Source organism: Rhipicephalus microplus, chromosome 2 (genome assembly GCF_043290135.1).
Source record: "Rhipicephalus microplus isolate Deutch F79 chromosome 2, USDA_Rmic, whole genome shotgun sequence".
NCBI classification, from domain to species: domain Eukaryota; kingdom Metazoa; phylum Arthropoda; class Arachnida; order Ixodida; family Ixodidae; genus Rhipicephalus; species Rhipicephalus microplus.
Genome location: NC_134701.1, coordinates 118772242 through 118778686, shown reverse-complemented (window position 1 = coordinate 118778686; position 6445 = coordinate 118772242). Strand labels below are relative to the sequence as shown.

At 39.0% G+C, this 6445-nt stretch overlaps 1 long non-coding RNA gene across 1 annotated transcript; it reads right to left on the bottom strand.

The window, feature by feature from the left end:
• Positions 1-855: 855 nt before the first annotated feature.
• On the bottom strand, positions 856-5875 carry LOC142796347 (uncharacterized). The gene is made up of 2 exons (XR_012893766.1): positions 5321-5875; positions 856-1180 (listed from the first exon to the last, which is right to left on the bottom strand). It is a non-coding gene; the product is annotated as an uncharacterized LOC142796347 (long non-coding RNA).
• Between the last annotated feature and the right edge of the window lie 570 nt (positions 5876-6445).

Below are 6445 nucleotides of genomic sequence, written 5' to 3'. Positions count from 1 at the left end.
GCGAGTGTTTTCAACGCTTTGCGAAGACGCGATGGTGGTGGCACCTACCCTTCACCTTGCTTTCCACACCGTATCACTTCTTAGACGGGCACGCACACCCGTCTAAGGGCCACGCACTTTGTTTTCCGAGAAAACTGCCAGATGACCCTCATATCCCTACTGAAACGTTACGCATATACGAATCCGTACATACGCAATTATTGGACTACGGAAAGCCGCATCATGCGGAAAGATACGAACATGCGCAGCCTACGGAAAGCGCCATATCATGCGAAAAGATGCGGACATCCGCAGCTTACGGAAAGCGCCACATCGTGCAAAAAGTTGCGGACACCCGCAGCTTACGGAAAGTGCCATATCATGCTAAATTACCTGATAAGCAGCTTACGGAAATTAGCATAATGCAGAAACTATGCAGCTATCTGCTTCATCTTGCAAAGATCAAATGGACATCCTAGATCTCGAGTAAAAGCAATTGGCCATTCACGTTGTTTGCAAAAGCAAGTACTGTGTATAAATATATATGAATATTTCATTCTTAATCTGTTGCATGAAGGTGAAATATGTTTGCTATCTGAAACAGCCTTGATGAGTAAACAAAGGCTTGAAAGAAACAAATGTGTTAAGAAGCTACCTAATGAGGAATTGAATTATCGCATCTTTCTAATTGTCGTGATGCGGAAGCAAAATTACCTTTCAAATAAAATACATTACAAAACTACTAAATTAACATGCTAGCGATCACAAATGGTGGTTACAATGCAACACATTAATGCAGTGTTCTATGCAAGACCTAAAGAACTTATAAAGTTATTATTATCAATAGAGAAGCATTATTATACACACCAGCCCTGCTACAATCAATATATTTTTTTATTTGTCTGTATGCTCCAGCTGTGAATGGTGACATTGCAGTGTTGATGGTACACAAATGAGGTGACTACACCGTAATTTCACGTGCTCCACCTAAGCCACAGGATGGTGGCACAAAACACAATGTAACAGCAATTTTAGAACGAAATGTTTAAACATAAATAATAATCATAGCACTGTGAAAGTGTGGCGCTGTGTTTGTATCATGAACGCCTTGTGGAGATCGGCGAAATGCTGCTTGAGGCTCCGGCACCACTGTCAATTTGGAAGGTCACTGCCATAGAACTTATGTGTCCTTCATAGGCACCTGGAAATGAAAATAATTGGCACAAATAATGTCAGAGACACATGTTAGCACATTAGTTCACATGCACAAGAAATATAACACACAGAATGAAACTGAAAATGTAAGGCACACAATCCTTCAAGTTATGCATATGTGAATAATAGAAGGAATGAGTGTATAAATTAGTTCTGCCACATCAAAGAAAACAGCATGCTTACCACAGTGAAAATAACTAGGTTGTCACGCTTTTCAATGGTAGAGATAATCGATTAATATGTCCTTATGAAATTATGATTTAAATGCTTCCTGCACAGTAAAACTTTAGAAACTGCAAGTGAAAGCTCTCAATGTACATTTAATAGTGTGTGCATGTATATCTGCTGCCTTTATACTATACAGTTTGTGCACAAAATTGGCATCTTGAACAATTTTGAGAGTTAAACCTATGTAACTTATGAAGGTTAAAATCACCATGAAAGCAAGCAGGACAAGGCAGGTGCCATTAAAAATCTGTGCAAGCCAGATAACTATAACCGAACTGCACACATATAGGGGAGCAAGAGTACCAGAAATTCGGCTGCTGACCCGCAGGTCGCGGTATCAAATCCCGGCTCCATTTCCGATGGAGGCAGAAATGCTGTAGGCACGTGTGCTGATTTGGGTGTACGTTAAAGAACCCCAAGTGGTCGAAGTTTCCAGTGCCCTCCACTACGGCGTCTCTCATAATCATATCGTGGTTTTCGGACGTGAAACCCCACATATAAATCAAGAATAACAGAAATAAACTGCCAACAGAAAAGTTGTGTGCATGTGCTATCTGTAAGTGCTTACACCTTACTACATACAGCATGCTCATTCCATTTTAAATACCAATATTGAAAATAACTGCTCTATTAGGAATATAAAAGGTAAGGTAGAACTGAACGACCCTACAAAAAGTGACCCTATTATGACATCACGTTTTCTTATAACAAAATTGACTAAGACTCTGAAATATCATTATGCAAGAAAACATCTTCAAAAGAACAATCAAGTTTGAAGTCATATATTTTTAATATGGCTACTATGACTATAACCAGGAAATCGACCTCAACATGGCTAATGTTAGTTTTTAAGGCCTCTGTTCACTAGACAATGAACTATACCACAAAAAGCACAGCGTTCAGGCAAAGCACCACACAAAAAAAGAAAGCAGTCCGTTTTGTTATTATCTACAATGCCTTTAAAATGGTATTTTTACCTCTACTTCCCGCTTTTTATCAAAGTAACTGGTGTGAAACAAGTTAGCTGAAAATGCACTGTGCCTCCAAAACCTGTTGGTGGAATCTGAATTTTTAAAACATGGTGAAACTTGCACTAAATTAGGCTCCACAAGCCTTGGAACAGCGAGACTGCATGACTCTTAGGACTACTTTGGTTACTTGTGTTTTGTTTCTGGGCCTAAGCATAAAGACAAGGGCTTAACTGAATTGCTGCTAACAAACAAATGCTTTCGAAATTGCCCGAGCGTCAAAGGATGCTCAGACATTTGATGTTTTTCGCACTGGGCTATTCTACACCAAACATACAAACCATACTGCCTGGCGACCATCACAGATGTATAGTTTAAAAAATGATGGTAATTTACTCTCCTGAAAATAGCTATTTGCAGAAAGGTTTTGAAGAGAAAAAAGTAGTGGTCACGTGGGTACCATCAGAATTTCGCAGAATGTCATGCGGGTGTTATTTGTGAGAAAAATTTCGAAGTACCGCTTTTTCTTGCCATATCAAATTTGATCTACATATTAAGTAAAGGTGCTTCTTAAAGTATTTGAAGTCGAGTAACATTAGTGCAATTTTTCTGCTACATAGGCTTTGAAGAATTCAGCCAAACTGTTTATCGTTTGCATTTCTTGTATGGCAATACTGCACTTTGTATGAATATTTGAGCCACAAATACTCACTGCACAGAAGTTATATTTCACGAAAAAAAATAATGTTAGGTCCAGATTACAAATATCACTATATAATCGTTTTTGTCCACATTGAGATGCAACTTGAGCTGTGTGTTTGTCTAATTGAAAATTACTTATATGTGTAAGTTGAAAGCAAATAAACAGTTCTTGTTATATGGCAAGTGTTATCATTACAATTCTTGTTTAAATAAGGAAAATGATTATTGAAGTCTCCTATTGAGGGCCATGGAGAACTTCGGAACGGAAGCTGTCGTATATCAAATGCAGAAAACAGCCTTCATAAGAAAACTTCAAAAATTCATTTCTACTTTAAGACAAAGTGTAATCATATAACTTGCCATATAAAAAGAACTGCTTCCTTGCTTTTGATGTGGCAAAAAAATTGCACTAATATTACTGAGCTTCATGCACTACACACAATCACCTTTACTTAATACCTAGACCGAATTTGGTGTAAAAAGGCAGTATTTTTGAAACACTTTTTACTTTTTACAAACAACACCCAGACGACATCCTGGGAAGTCCAGAAGGCACCAACGTGGCCTAATATTTTGTTCTCTGCGATATGATATATTTTAGCATTTTGCTGTTTTTAATACAGTAACCGAGCACAATATTTTTTTTTCAAAACACATTTAGTACGGTTGGCAAAATGGCTGGGATGTTTGATGTGTAATTGCTTCACTGCCAGCATTTATTCTTCCGAAGCTCAAGCTATCACTTCTCTGTTACTGCCTCCCTCACATACGATGCCTGCATAGGAAAGAAAAAGAAAGGCAGGTCCGACAAAGTTCGCAAGGCAAGATATTTTCATGTTGGATAAATTCATTACCATAAACAGCAGCAAAACAACATTCATTTTGAGTAGTCCAAGACACAAGCTATATACCAGCATACTAAGAGCCAAGCACAAACTTTTCATTTGAACATGTGTGGTGATAGACAGGAAGCACTTATTGCAAGACTGATCAGTCTGTAATTAACTGAATGAAGTACAATGCACTGTTCAATCCAACACCACATAGGCATCTTTGCTATAGCAAAGCCATGTGTCATTGATTCATGCACTAGATGGGACAATGCAAATGTAACAAAAAAGGTGAAAAAAGAAAACAAGAGAAAAAAAAAGAAGAAAAGGGGGGATGCAAAGTAGGAGCAGTGTAGCACTACTTTTACTTTGCATCCCCCTTTTCTTTCTTCTTTTTTCTTCTTTTCTATCATTTATCTTTTTTTTGCTTCCCTTTGGAGGAGAGAACACTTTGTATCAGCGCAACCTAACTTGAAAAGAAGCAAGGGCTGCACTCTTCTGCGTTATAGGTTTTTTTTTTCTCAGACAAACATTTCCAACAGGCACACACGTCTACAGCAAAAGATGATGTCATTACTGACCTTATTTAAACTAACACGCCAAGGATGACAAGGTGACTTCTAAAAATTAGGTCCTCCTATCGCAACATCGGCCAGCCTGTCTGAGGCACTTCCACTGTTCACCCTGATTACTAGATGTTTCCATCTGTCGACTCACATCTTCATTTTGGATAACACTAAGACGAGCTTACATTGATGAATACCCACGAAAGTTTAGTGATGTATCATGTATGAGATTAAGCAACTCTGTTAAGAAATTATTGATAGCTTGCTTCCAGGCTTTTTATACTGTAGCCTAAAACTTCGTAATATCTTCTATGCACATGAACAAGATTGACAACGTAATGCACAACATGCTTAAGAATACTGCGAGGAACATGATAACGACAAAACGACCGGCCACCCAAATTTTTCGCTGTACATGTTTATAAAATGTTCATGTACACCCAAACGAGGTGCTTATGATACAAGCCGAAAAAACCTACAAGTAGGGCCTTGGAGCCTTCTGGAAGTAGACGTGTTGCATTTTTTCTGTGGAGGACTTTACACCCGTAAGTAAGGAACAAAACTCCTATTTAATGAAGAATGTTGGCAGCTATCAGTTATAGAAAAACCTAATGCAGCTAATCTTCCCCGACACATCTGTACATTTAGAGAGGTTACGTAGCTTCTGTGATTGTGGCAGTAACTCCAACAGGACCAGTGCGAAAATTGGCACTACTTGGCTAGACAAATGTCCAAACATGCCTGCCCGACTCCCTCTAGCCATCCCGGCTGAATCTGACACATGATTTCTTAACTGCTGGCTGGACAAAAACAATACCACTGAAGCACTCACAATACACAGCATGAAGTTCCTCTAGAGTGGTCAACTTCGTCTTCTGCGATGAAAGAGCAGCACAGTGTACCGATAAGGCACTCCTTGCAATGGCTTTCAATGCCACACAGTGACCATGATGTTCCTGTCGAAGAGAGCTTCGGGAGCTTGGAGGGTGCTTGCTCTTTTCTGGGGGCTGCTGGTGCTCCTCGTTTTCTGCTCAAAGTCAACCTGCACAAAGTTGTAGACGAGGCTTTAAGAGTTGTATATAATGATATGCAAATTTTCGCTGAACACACATTTCCTCGTGGCACACTGAGCAATTTCTTATAAAACTTAAGGCCTCGCATATGCAAACATTTACAATCGATCCGAAGATGCACTCGACTCTAAAGGAGCAAGTTTGTTATGTAGTGTATATAAAGAAAGGTCATTCAGCACAACCACAACTACAGTTGCACACGAAAACGACATTTTACACGATCCTGTTTATTTACATGGTCCATTTTACTTTATTTACACGGTCCATTTTACACGGTCCTATTTTACACGATCTAGTCTGCATGAACTCTTGAATTGGGCACCATATAGATTGAAAGACACACACAGAGTTTGAGACAAACCTAGTTTCCCGTGGAGCATCTTCTTGCACTATAACAACACATCTCAATTTAGTTAGTTGGTCAGAACGAGGAGAAAACAGCTCGCACTTGAAAAGCACGGGCAGAAGGAATGACGCCTGCACCCTGTGCTCCCTGTACATTCTCGTTGAGGGTGCAGTTTTCACCTTATCCTTATGCAATTTCGCATTTATAACATTGTTCGCTGCATAATCTTTGTGGCATTAAAGTGTGTGATACCGTCATGTGTATCCCATGTAATTTATAAAAATAGAATACAAGATAGCTTGATTCAAAAATAACAAAGTGCATCCAGTGCCATGTCCTGTAGCCATTCTTTAGGCAAGTGGCAGAATGATTTATTCTTCAAAACATATCTTACTTGTAACCACTACAACAGCTAACTCGTGCACTGGCACATTCTGTTTGCCTCTTCAGATTATAAGGTACCTTTTTCACACCAGAAAGTCTACAAGAAGAATAGAAGTGTTGTAATTGTGAAGAAAGAAAAGTAGAAGGAAAAAAG